Source organism: Coregonus lavaretus (assembly GCF_964263955.1).
Source record: "Coregonus lavaretus genome assembly, chromosome: 34".
NCBI classification, from domain to species: Eukaryota; Metazoa; Chordata; class Actinopteri; order Salmoniformes; family Salmonidae; genus Coregonus; species Coregonus lavaretus.
Window position 1 is genome coordinate 32,398,325 of NC_140021.1, and position 11,511 is coordinate 32,409,835.

General features: G+C 41.0%; 1 protein-coding gene across 1 annotated transcript in view; it reads right to left on the reverse strand.

The window, feature by feature from the left end:
- The window catches only part of LOC311109034 (CYFIP-related Rac1 interactor B-like), a 45,052-nt gene extending 34,049 nt beyond the window's left edge, over nt 1–11,003 (reverse strand). The window contains exon 1 of the mRNA XM_084151819.1: nt 10,919–11,003. The gene's annotated coding sequence lies outside the window, so the exon portion shown is untranslated. The remainder of the gene's footprint in view (nt 1–10,918) is intronic.
- Nucleotides 11,004–11,511: the final 508 nt, after the last annotated feature.

Consider the following 11,511-nt stretch of genomic DNA (forward strand, 5'->3'; position numbering starts at 1 on the left):
GTACCCCGTGTATATAGCCAGGTTATTGTTACTCATTGTGTATTTATTCCTCATGTTATTATTTTTATATTATTTATATTTTCTCTCTGCATTGCTGGGAAGGGCCCGTAATTAAGCATTTCACTTTTAGTCTACACCTGTTGTTTTAAATAATTGATGATTTTTGATTTTATTTTATTCTCCAGGAAGATCAGGATACTCTGTCCTCCGCCCTTTATCTTTCGAAGGCTATTTCTATCCCAATATTGAGTGTCTGTATGCAAAGGCCATTTTGCATGTTTCCATGTCCATGCTAAAGATACTCACCACATACTGTACAAGAGTCAGACGGCTATAACTGGATCACGTACTGGAATGCTAATGATGAAGCATCCGCTGAAAGAGTTATGTGATGTTCATAACCTTCCTATAACACAGTGCTATCACACAACCCATTAACATGTCAGGAGAGATGATGTTCTCTTAAAACCAAGAATGATTGGTAAGGTTTCAGTTAGGATATTTGAGGTTCATATAATGGACAGTCAGGCTTCCTACCCAAGAGAGGATGAGGGTGCATTGTGTGTGGCTCTCTGATCACTGGCATGAAAAGGATTGGGAAGTGAGAAAGTTAAGAGGAACGCGTCACAGAACCTGCCAGTAGTGGTGCGCGGGTCAGCTGTTTGTTCACCTGCAACCACCCGCAATTGCTAATAACCCATCTACAAGCGCAACTATATGTGATAAAGTGAAAATCTGAGGCCCACACTGACCCTAACCCGTAAATATAGAAATTGCGGGGCCTCCCGAGTGGCGCAGCAGTCTAAGGCACTGCATCGCAGTGTTGAGGCATCACTACTGCCTGGGGTTCGACCGGGAGTCCGATAGGGCGGTTCACAATTGGCCCAGTGTCGTCCGGGTTAGGGGAGGGTTTGGCCGGAGGGCTTTCCTTGGCTTATCGCGCTCTAGCGACTCCTTGTGGCGGGCCGGGCACCTGCAAGCTGACTTCAGTCGTAGGTTGAACGGTGTTTCCTCCAACACATTGGTGTGGCTGGCTTCCGGGTTAAGCGAGCAGGTGTTAAGAAGCAGCGCGGCTTGGTGGGTCATGTTTCTCGACATTCGCCTCTCCCGACCCCGTTGGGGAGTTGCAGCGATGAGACAAGATCGTAACTACCAATTTGATTTCACGAAATTGGGAGAAAAAAATTATACAATAATAATTTATAAAAATATACATATATAGAAATTGCGCTGTAGGCTACAGTCAGCGACAGAACAATTTTTTGACAGGGGGTGCAGGATTACTTTGGGCCTAATTTAGATGTTTCTACTATTTTCCGACATTTTGGTAGGCTATTTGTTAGTCAACTTGTCTATAATTAGATACATACAGCTTATTTTCTGTCATTATACTGTATGTTGCCATAGAAGACTAAATAAACCCTTGCTTACCAGAATGTGATAAATTATAGAATGAATGCTTCAATCTAATTGACATTGGTAAAGTTCTCTCTGTCATCTATGCTTCATTTGAGGAGCAAAGACATTTAGGGACTGGGGAGAAAAAGTAATCTCTCAACAACAAAAAATGGGGGTGGGGGGAAATGGGAAAGGGTTTCTGTGCAAAATTTCCAAATGACATCAGTTTGACCTGCTGTAAGGAAATAAAAAGTTGTGAAAACAACCCAACATTTTTCTGCTAAGATTTCAATTCGGCTTAGAGGCATATTTTAAGTGGTTTAAATACTATCAGCTTTCATGATGCTGATAAAGATAGCACCTCTACAGACGTATCTAACTGCGCATTAGCATTCTCTCAAGATGCTGAAAGAAAGAAATCCCATTTCTCCACTCCTGTTCCCGAGTTAAAATGTACATTTGGTGTATAATTTTACTGCAAGAAATGCTTGATTCTGCAGGAGTTAATATTAAGGATATGTGAGAGGTTACAGTCAGTGTCCAGATTTCAGTTTCCATTTAACCCATCTGAACAGTAGGTTAAAGTTCCCTTGACGTGCCATAGGCCTATTTGAAGTCCCCATCTTGTGACTGTCTAATTTGTATAGCGCCTAACAGTTTTCATTACATTTAGATTTACATTTTAGTCATTTAGCAGACGCTCTTATCCAGAGCGACTTACAGTTAGTGAATGCATACGTTTTTTTTTCATACTGGCCCCCCGTGGGAAACGAACCCACATCCCTGCCGGCCAAACCCTCCCCTACCTTGGACGACGCTGGACCAATTGTGTGCCGCCCATGGGTCTCCCGGTTGCGGCCGACTGCGACAGAGCCTGGACTCGAACCAGGATCTCTAGTGGCACAGCCTTAGACCACTGCGCCACTCAGGGGTCAATACATAACATAGGCACTGTTATCATCCTCTTTTAACATTACGCCAAATCTTTCCCAAACATTACTTTTCTGGACCTCCCTTCTCTTTTTCAACTCTCCGTTTTTTTTATTTAATCCGACATTGTCCTTTTTGGCTCAGTGGATCTAGGTTTACTTTTTCTGCCCATTCCTAAAGGTTTTTGGTGATTGGTGTGTAGGCTATTTGGCATGCGTAAAGTTAGGCCTTAAAGCTTACGCACTGATGCCCGATAGCCTAAAAAAGAATGAAAGAAAAACCTTACTATAGCCTATAGATATAAATTGCACAATTTTTGTCATGTATTGTTTTCTCTTTATTCAACCCACCCGTCACCAACCCTCCCTTTATCCACACAATATTTCATGACCCTAAACCCACCGGCCTATATACAGTACCAGTCAAAAGTTTGGACACACCTACTCAGGTTCTCTTTACTTTTACTATTTTCTACATTGTAGAATAATAGTGAACACATCAAAACTATAAAATAATACATTCAGTGGGGGGAAAAAGTATTAAGTCAGCCACCAATTGTGCAAGTTCTCCCACTTAAAAAGACGAGAGAGGCCTGTAATTTTCATCATAGGTACATGTCAACTATGACAGACAAAATGAGGGAAAAGAATCCAGAAAATCACATTGTAGGATTTTTTATGAATTTATTTGCAAATTATGGTGGAAAATAAGTATTTGGTCAATAACAAAAGTTTCTCAATACTTTGTTATATACCCTTTGTTGGCAATGACACAGGTCAAACGTTTTCTGTAAGTCTTCACAAGGTTTTCACACACTGTTGCTGGTATTTTGGCCCATTCCTCCATGCAGATCTCCTCTAGAGCAGTGATATTTTGGGGCTGTCGCTGGGCAACACGGATTTTCAACTCCCTCCAAAGATTTTCTATGGGGTTGAGATCTGGAGACTGGCTAGGCCACTCCAGGACCTTGAAATGGTTTTTACGAAGCCACTCCTTTGTTGCCCGGGCGGTGTGTTTGGGATCATTGTCATGCTGAAAGACCCAGCCACGTTTCATCTTCAATGCCCTTGCTGATGGAAGGAGGTTTTCACTCAAAATCTCACGATACATGGCCCCATTCATTCTTTCCTTTACACGGATCAGTCGTCCTGGTCCCTTTGCAGAAATACAGCCCCAAAGCATGATGTTTCCACCCCCATGCTTCACAGTAGGTATGGTGTTCTTTGGATGCAACTCAGCATTCTTTGTCCTCCAAACACGACGAGTTGAGTTTTTACCAAAAAGTTCTATTTTGGTTTCATCTGACCATATGACATTCTCCCAATCCTCTTCTGGATCATCCAAATGCACTCTAGCAAACTTCAGACGGGCCTGGACATGTACTGGCTTAAGCAGGGGGACACGTCTGGCACTGCAGGATTTGAGTCCCTGGCGGCGTAGTGTGTTACTGATGGTAGGCTTTGTTACTTTGGTCCCAGCTCTCTGCAGGTCATTCACTAGGTCCCCCGTGTGGTTCTGGGATTTTTGCTCACCGTTCTTGTGATCATTTTGACCCCACGGGGTGAGATCTTGCGTGGAGCCCCAGATCGAGGGAGATTATCAGTGGTCTTGTATGTCTTCCATTTCCTAATAATTGCTCCCACAGTTGATTTCTTCAAACCAAGCTGCTTACCTATTGCAGATTCAGTCTTCCCAGCCTAGTGCAGGTCTACAATTTTGTTTCTGGTGTCCTTTGACAGCTCTTTGGTCTTGGCCATAGTGGAGTTTGGAGTGTGACTGTTTGAGGTTGTGGACAGGTGTCTTTTATACTGATAACAAGTTCAAACAGGTGCCATTAATACAGGTAACGAGTGGAGGACAGAGGAGCCTCTTAAAGAAGAAGTTACAGGTCTGTGAGAGCCAGAAATCTTGCTTGTTTGTAGGTGACCAAATACTTATTTTCCACCATAATTTGCAAATAAATTCATAAAAAATCCTACAATGTGATTTTCTGGATTTTTTTTCTCTCAGTTTGTCTGTCATAGTTGACGTGTACCTATGATGAAAATTACAGGCCTCTCTCATCTTTTTAAGTGGGAGAACTTGCACAATTGGTGGCTGACTAAATACTTTTTTTCCCCACTGTATGGAATCATGTAGTAACCAAAAAAGTGTTAACCAAATCAAAATATATTTTATATTTGAGATTCTTCAAAGTAGCCACCCTTTACCTTGATGACAGCTTTGCACACTCATGGCATTCTCTCAACCAACTTCATGAGGAATGCTTTTCCAACAGTCTTGAAGGAGTTCCCACATATGCTGAGCACTTGTTGGCTGCTTTTCCTTCACTCTGCGGTCCAACTCATTCCAAACTATCTAAATTGGGTTGAGGTCAGTGATTGTGGAGGACAGGTCGTCTGATGCAGCACTCCATCACTTTCCTTCTTGGTAAAATATCCCTTAAACAGCCTGGAGGTCTGTTGGGTCATTGTCCTGTTGAAAAACAAATGATAGTCCCACTAAGATCAAACCAGATGGGATGGCGTATTGCTGCAGAATGCTGTGGTAGCCATGCTGGTTAAGTGTGCCTTGAATTCTAAATAAATCAATCACAGACAGTGTCACCAGCAAAGCACCCCCACACCTCCTCCTTCATGCTTCACGGTGGGACCACACATGCTGAGATCATCCGTTCACCTACTCTGTGTCTCACAAAGACACGGCGGTTGGAACCAAAAATCTCAAATTTGGACTCATCAGACCAAAGGACAGATTTCCACCGGTCTAATGTCCATTGCTCGTGTTTCTTGGCCCAAGCAAGTCTCTTCTTATTATTGGTGTCCCTTAGTATTGGTTTCTTTGCAGTAATTCGACCATGAAGGCCTGATTCATGTAGTCTCCTCTGAACAGATGATGTTGAGATGTGTCTGTGACTTGAACTCTGTGAAGCATTTCTTTGGGCTGCAATTTCTGAGGCTGGTAACTAATTAACTTATCCTCTGCAGCAGAGGTAACTCTGGGTCTTCCATTCATGTGGCAGTCCTCATGAGAGCCAGTTTCATCATAGAGCTTGATGGTTTTTGAGACTGCACTTTCAAAGTTCTTGAAATGTTCCGGCTTGACTGACCTTCATGTCTTAAAGTAATGATGGACTGAAGTTTCTCTTTGCTTATTTGAGCTGTTCTTGCCATAATATGGACTTGGTCTTTTGCCAAATAGGGCCATCTTCTGTATACCACCCCTACCTTGTCACAACACAACTGATTGGCTCAAACGCATTAAGAAGGAAAGAAATTCCACAAATTAACTTTTAACATGGCACACCTGTTAATTTAAATGCATTCCAGGTGACTACCTCACGAAGCTGGTTGAGAGAATGCCAAGAGTGTGCAAAGCTGTCATCAAGGCAAAGGGTGGCTACTTTGAAGAATCTCAAATATAAAATATATTTTGATTTGTTTAACACTTATTTGGTTACCACATGATTCCATATGTGTTATTTCATAGTTTTGATGTCTTCACTATTATTCTACAATGTAGAAAATAGTAAAAATAGTAGAAAAACCCTGGAATGAGTAGGTGGGTCATACTTTTGACTGGTACTGTACATGGGGACTGTGGTTATGAGACAATTAGCGCATCACTACTAGCCAGCATCTCCCAGAACTGGCACATAAACTGACTCATACACAAACAAATCAGAGGAATAACATAGAAACGTAGGCCTACACGTTCCCCTTTAACTACCCCCATCAATATACACCCCACAACTACTATAGGCCCTGCCTACACAATTTCAACATCATCCTTCTTTAAGGTTTTTACAGCACCGAGCATGAGTCATACAACAAAGGCCCACTCCAACACGTTTTAAAACTGCTCACCAAAGAAGGCTGAGCTACTAGCACCACAGGGTTTCCGTCAGATATGTTTTCAAGGCGGGGTGCAAAGGCCCCTGAAGTAACAGCAACAGCAAAGGTCGGTGACACCAAAATATTTCCTAAGACTGTCTGCGCCACTCACAATGATGTCACTGTAGATATGCCTACTACGTCTCCATCAAGAGATACCTTTGTCCTTGCAAATTAACAAAAAAATAGGTTACCCTATAGGATAACCAGAATTTGCGCCTGCTGTTTTTGGTATGCTAGACAGATGAACCTTGACTTTTTCCACTGCATGAGTGAAGACTGTCATGTCTTCACAAAGAGTGCTTGTGGACACGCACAGACATGCAGTGTAGCTGAGAGACGGCGCGTTCATCACAGCCAGTAGGGCTTTTTAGGTTGCCCTGTGCCCTTGTGCAGAGAACAGACCTGCTGAATCCTGGACTAGCACCAGTAGATTTCAGTCTTCCTTGGCCAATATGTGAGGGCCAGGAATTCGGAGCATTCTTATTGAACCCCCCCCCCCCCCCCCAAAAAAAAGCAAGTATAAGATAAATGCTTTAGTCTTGAGTCGATCATGAATCACAAGGCATTTCTTTTATGCGTTTTATGTCTGTTAGACAGCACCAACAAAAAGCAAAAGGTAAGAGCGGACCCTCTGCACTCAACAACTAGGCTCTATTCAAATACCTTTCAAATACATCCCTTCCTTGAGGTAATCACTGATCATTAAAGTGAGTAGATGCAACGCTTCCTCCCCATTGGTTAAAGGCAAGCAATCTTACTATGTCAGATGAGCTATTTCCTCAAAGAAAGAAGGAAGGGTGCATGTGTTTACTATTCAAAATGGCCTTACTGCAGCGGGTTGTTTGGTGGTTTTTTTCCAGAGGTCAATGATGTGTAGTTGCAAGTGACATCATCTCAAGCAACTTTGCTGTTACATGAAGCAACACAAACTAGATTAAAATTGCATGCAAAATTCACAGCAACTTCCAGGCAACTAACTGCCATTAAGTTACTGTGAAATGCACAGTAACCTCTTAACAGTGCAGCTCTTTATTGTCACATGCTCTTACAAAGATTGCAGAACTGACAGTGTTAAAAGAGGTGCTCAACCTTTGACAACATAACCATCAACCACTTAAACTGTTACAACACTTCCACTGACGGTTGGCACAAATACCCAAAATTCAGTAACTTGTTGTTTAGCGTACTTTCACTGCAACCAGTAGCCTGTAGTGTACCGTAAAATTACAGGCACTTAAAACCCTCTAAGGTCGATGTCCGAGCCCGCAGAAATCTAATAAGCATAATACAAAAATCAGTTTAAGCTAGAGACATGTTTTTTTGCATTGGATGCATCTAAATCCACCGCATTCGCGTATGTAACACATGTCAAAGTGGAATTTTGTTTGTAGACATATTTTTTTATTAATTGTTAATTAAAGCTGAAATGTCTTGAGTTAATAAGTATTCAACCCCTTTGTTATGGCAAGCCTAAATAAGTTCAGGACTAAAAATGTGCTTAACAAATCGCATAATAAGTTGCATGGACTCATTACGTGTTCAATAATAGTGGTTAACATGATTTTTTTATGACTACCCCATCTCTGTACCCCACACATTCAATTATCTGCAAGGTCCCTCAACCACGTATTGAATTTCAAGTACAGATTCAACCGCAAAGACCAGCGAGGTTTTTCAAAGAAGGGCACCGGTTGGTATATGTGTAAAACAAAAAGCAGACACTGAATAACCCTTTGAGCATGGTGAAGTGATTCATTAGGCTTTGGATGGTGTATCAATACACCCAGTCACTACAAAGATACAGGCGTCCTTCCTAACTCAGTTGCCGGAGAGGAAGGAAACTCCTCAGAGATTTCACCATGAGGCCAATGGTGATTTTAAAACAGTTACAGAGTTTAATGGTTGTGATATGAGAAAACTGAGGATGGATCCACAACATTGAAGTTACTCCACTATACTAACCTAAATGACAGAGTGAAAAGAAAGGAGCCTGTACAGAATACAAATATTCCAAAACATGCATCCTGTTTGCAATAAGGCACTTAAGTAATAATGCAAAAGAAATGTGACAAAGAAATTTACTTTTTTTCCTGAATTACAAAGCGTTTATTTATTTTATTTTATTTTTTGTCATTTAGCAGATGCTCTTAACCAGAGCGACTTACAGGAGCAATTAGGGTTAAGTGCATTGCTCAAGGGCACATCGACAGGTTTTTCACCTAGTCGGCTCTGGGATTAGAACCAGCGACCTTTCGGTTACTGGCACAACGCTCTTAACCACTAAGCTACCTGCCGCCACGATGGGTCAAATCCAACACAACACATCACTGAGTACCACTCTTCATATTTTCAAGCATGGTGGTGGCTGCAACATGTTATTGGTATGCTTGTCATCAGCAAGGACTAGGGAGTTTTTTTTAGGATAAAAAGAAACAGAATACAGCTATAAGCACAGGCAAAATCGTAGAGGAAAACCTGGTTCAGTCTGCTTTCCAACAGACAATGGGAGATGAATTCACCTTTCAGCAATAACCTAAAACACAAGGGCAAATCTACACTGGAGTTGCTTACCAAGACAACATTGGTAAGCAAAAAAAACAAAAACAAAAAACAAAAAAAATTGAATGTTCCTGAGTGACCTAGTTACAGTTTTGACTTAAATCGGCTTGAAAGTCTATGGCAAGACTAGAAAATTGCTGTCTAGCAATGATCAACAATCAACTTGACAGAGCTTGAAATTTTTTTTAAAGAATAATGGGCAAATATTGTACAATCCAGGTGTGCAAAGCTCTTAGAGACTTATCCCAAAAGACTCACAGCTGTAATCGCCACCAAAGGAGCTTCTAGATTCTATTGACTCAGGGGAGTGAATACTTATGTAAATGTCATATTTCTGTATTTCATTTTCAATACATTTGCAAACATTTCTAAAAACATGTTTTCACTTTGTTATTATGGGGTATTGTGTGTAGACAGACGGGTAAGAAAGAAAATCAATTTATTCAACTTTGAATTCAGGCTGTAACACAACAAAATGTGGAATAAGTCAAGGGGTATGAATTGTTTTTGAAGGCATACAAAAACTGCAAGTAGATTAGCCTATACTGTGTACCTTCTAAAAAGAAATTACTATGAAATTATGCTCCAGAATTGATTGAGACTAAACTGAAACGCAATGCAGTCACATAGATATGAGTCATCGTGCCATACAGGATGAGTAGATTGATATTCATGTGAGAATTTACTGGGTCAACTCAACTGAGCTCCCACTGCAGAGAGAGGCTTTCATGGTGATTTCACATAAAGGAGCAAACCCAGCCAGGCTGAGCAGACAGCAGCAACACACATAATTGTTACTTAACTGTGGGCCTGGCTGCATATTGGTCTTATGGGATTAATCTAAAATGATCTTTCTCTGGGTTAATGACCCATTAAATTACAGTTATGCGATAACTCATTCACAGGGTTCCCACATAGAGGAACAACTCCCACTTTGTAACTTTAGATTCAACTGGCTGAAAATGAAAGTAAAATTAGGGCTATATGTCTCTCAGTAGTAACAGAGATACTAACACATGGTTGACACAACAAAGCACAGAGAGAATTCCTTTATTTACAGCATCTGTTCCTACAATGGACAGGCAGTGGTGTGTTTGCCCCATACAAGCGCCATGCTGGCAAAGCCTGTTTACCCTCTGGTGAGCCATGGAGGTAACATCATACGATGGACCACAGTGTCCCTCTCTTTAGGCTACGCTATCACAGCGCCATACCTAAGTGAAAGGAATATGGTTGTTGAGTTGTGCTACTAACTTATAATAACACTCCATTATGGGTCTCTGTAGAATACATCTCAGATCTGTATAATTTTGGGGGAAAAGTAGGTTATTATAAATTATATCACTATAGCCTACATACAGAGCACTGAGATTAAGTGTGTGATATGTGTACAGCAGATGTTGCACTCAACATCATGTCAACATACCACATGACATTATTACACTAACTTTCTGAACATTTCCACTTCCACTTTCAAGGTATGAGACTGCAGAGGCATGGAAGGGGGTTAAGATGGGACGGAAATTCTTGATCTTCATATTCAATATGAATGCTTATCACATAATCTCCATTTAAATCATAAACCCAGTCATCAGGCAATCTTGTAATTAGGCTACACTGCACTATGACGAATGCTCTGTCATCAAGATGAAGCAGCGTCTGCACACAAACGTGATATGCTACATACAGGTAAATGCCAAAATAATGGAAACACGAGTAAATGAGGGATATAAAGTATATTGAAAGCAGGTGTTTCCAAATATAAGTTTCGTTCATGGAGCAAAATAAAAAGACCCTACGAATTAGGTCAAGGTGTTTAATTAATTTAGAGGAAGGAAGTTATAGATGCACTTAAATGAACACTAAAAACAGATACACACTAAAATGTGTAGCCATATTACATTAAACAAAATGCTTATATTTTTGCAATGTTCTGGACTACTGCAGGCAATGCAATGCTTTTCATACACAACGGTGAGAGAGAATAACACAGACCCCAATGAATGATACTCCTGCTCTAGGCTACTCTGTCTGCTCCTATCACAGCAGCACAATTACTTAGCCAACACCAATAATAACAAAACAGTATTGTGTTGGAGATTTTCTAAACAAATAACATAAAAAATATATTTTACCTTGATGCTCGAAGTACAAGAAAAGGAAGTCGTCGTCCACCTGGTTGCACGATAGCAGCTCAAAGAATAACGAGTTGCTTCAGCTGTCTGCTATTTCCGGATTTGGTCGAACGTCATGGAAAAATCTAAATGGGATCCTTGGGACGTCCCAACTCTGACGTCACCACATTGAAATTGAAATTTTAAAACGAGTAAGGCAAGGATGATTTAGTGTGAAGATATGTAGAAACTGCTTCGCCAATAGAAATCCCCGATCACTCTTGTAGGCGATGTCATGGCGACGTTGGGCAACTATAGAGCTAATCAACACAGAGTTTCTAAACCCAGAGGCGCAACATCGCAAGACTTCCGGGAACAATTGTGAAGCAGACCAAGCAGACCAGGCCGGAGTTTGGGGTTAGAGAAGTCAATGAGAGAAGTGAAACATTCTTCCTTAGTTGTTAATTTTCTCGAAATCTAAAGGCACAACCTATATTAGAGCCAATGTCTGAAGTAGTTGAACATGTTGTTACTTCAACCTCGTGAAAGTGACAAACTGACACATTTTCATTTTCATCAAAAACAACTTTATATCGAAGGCGTGCCTTTGATTT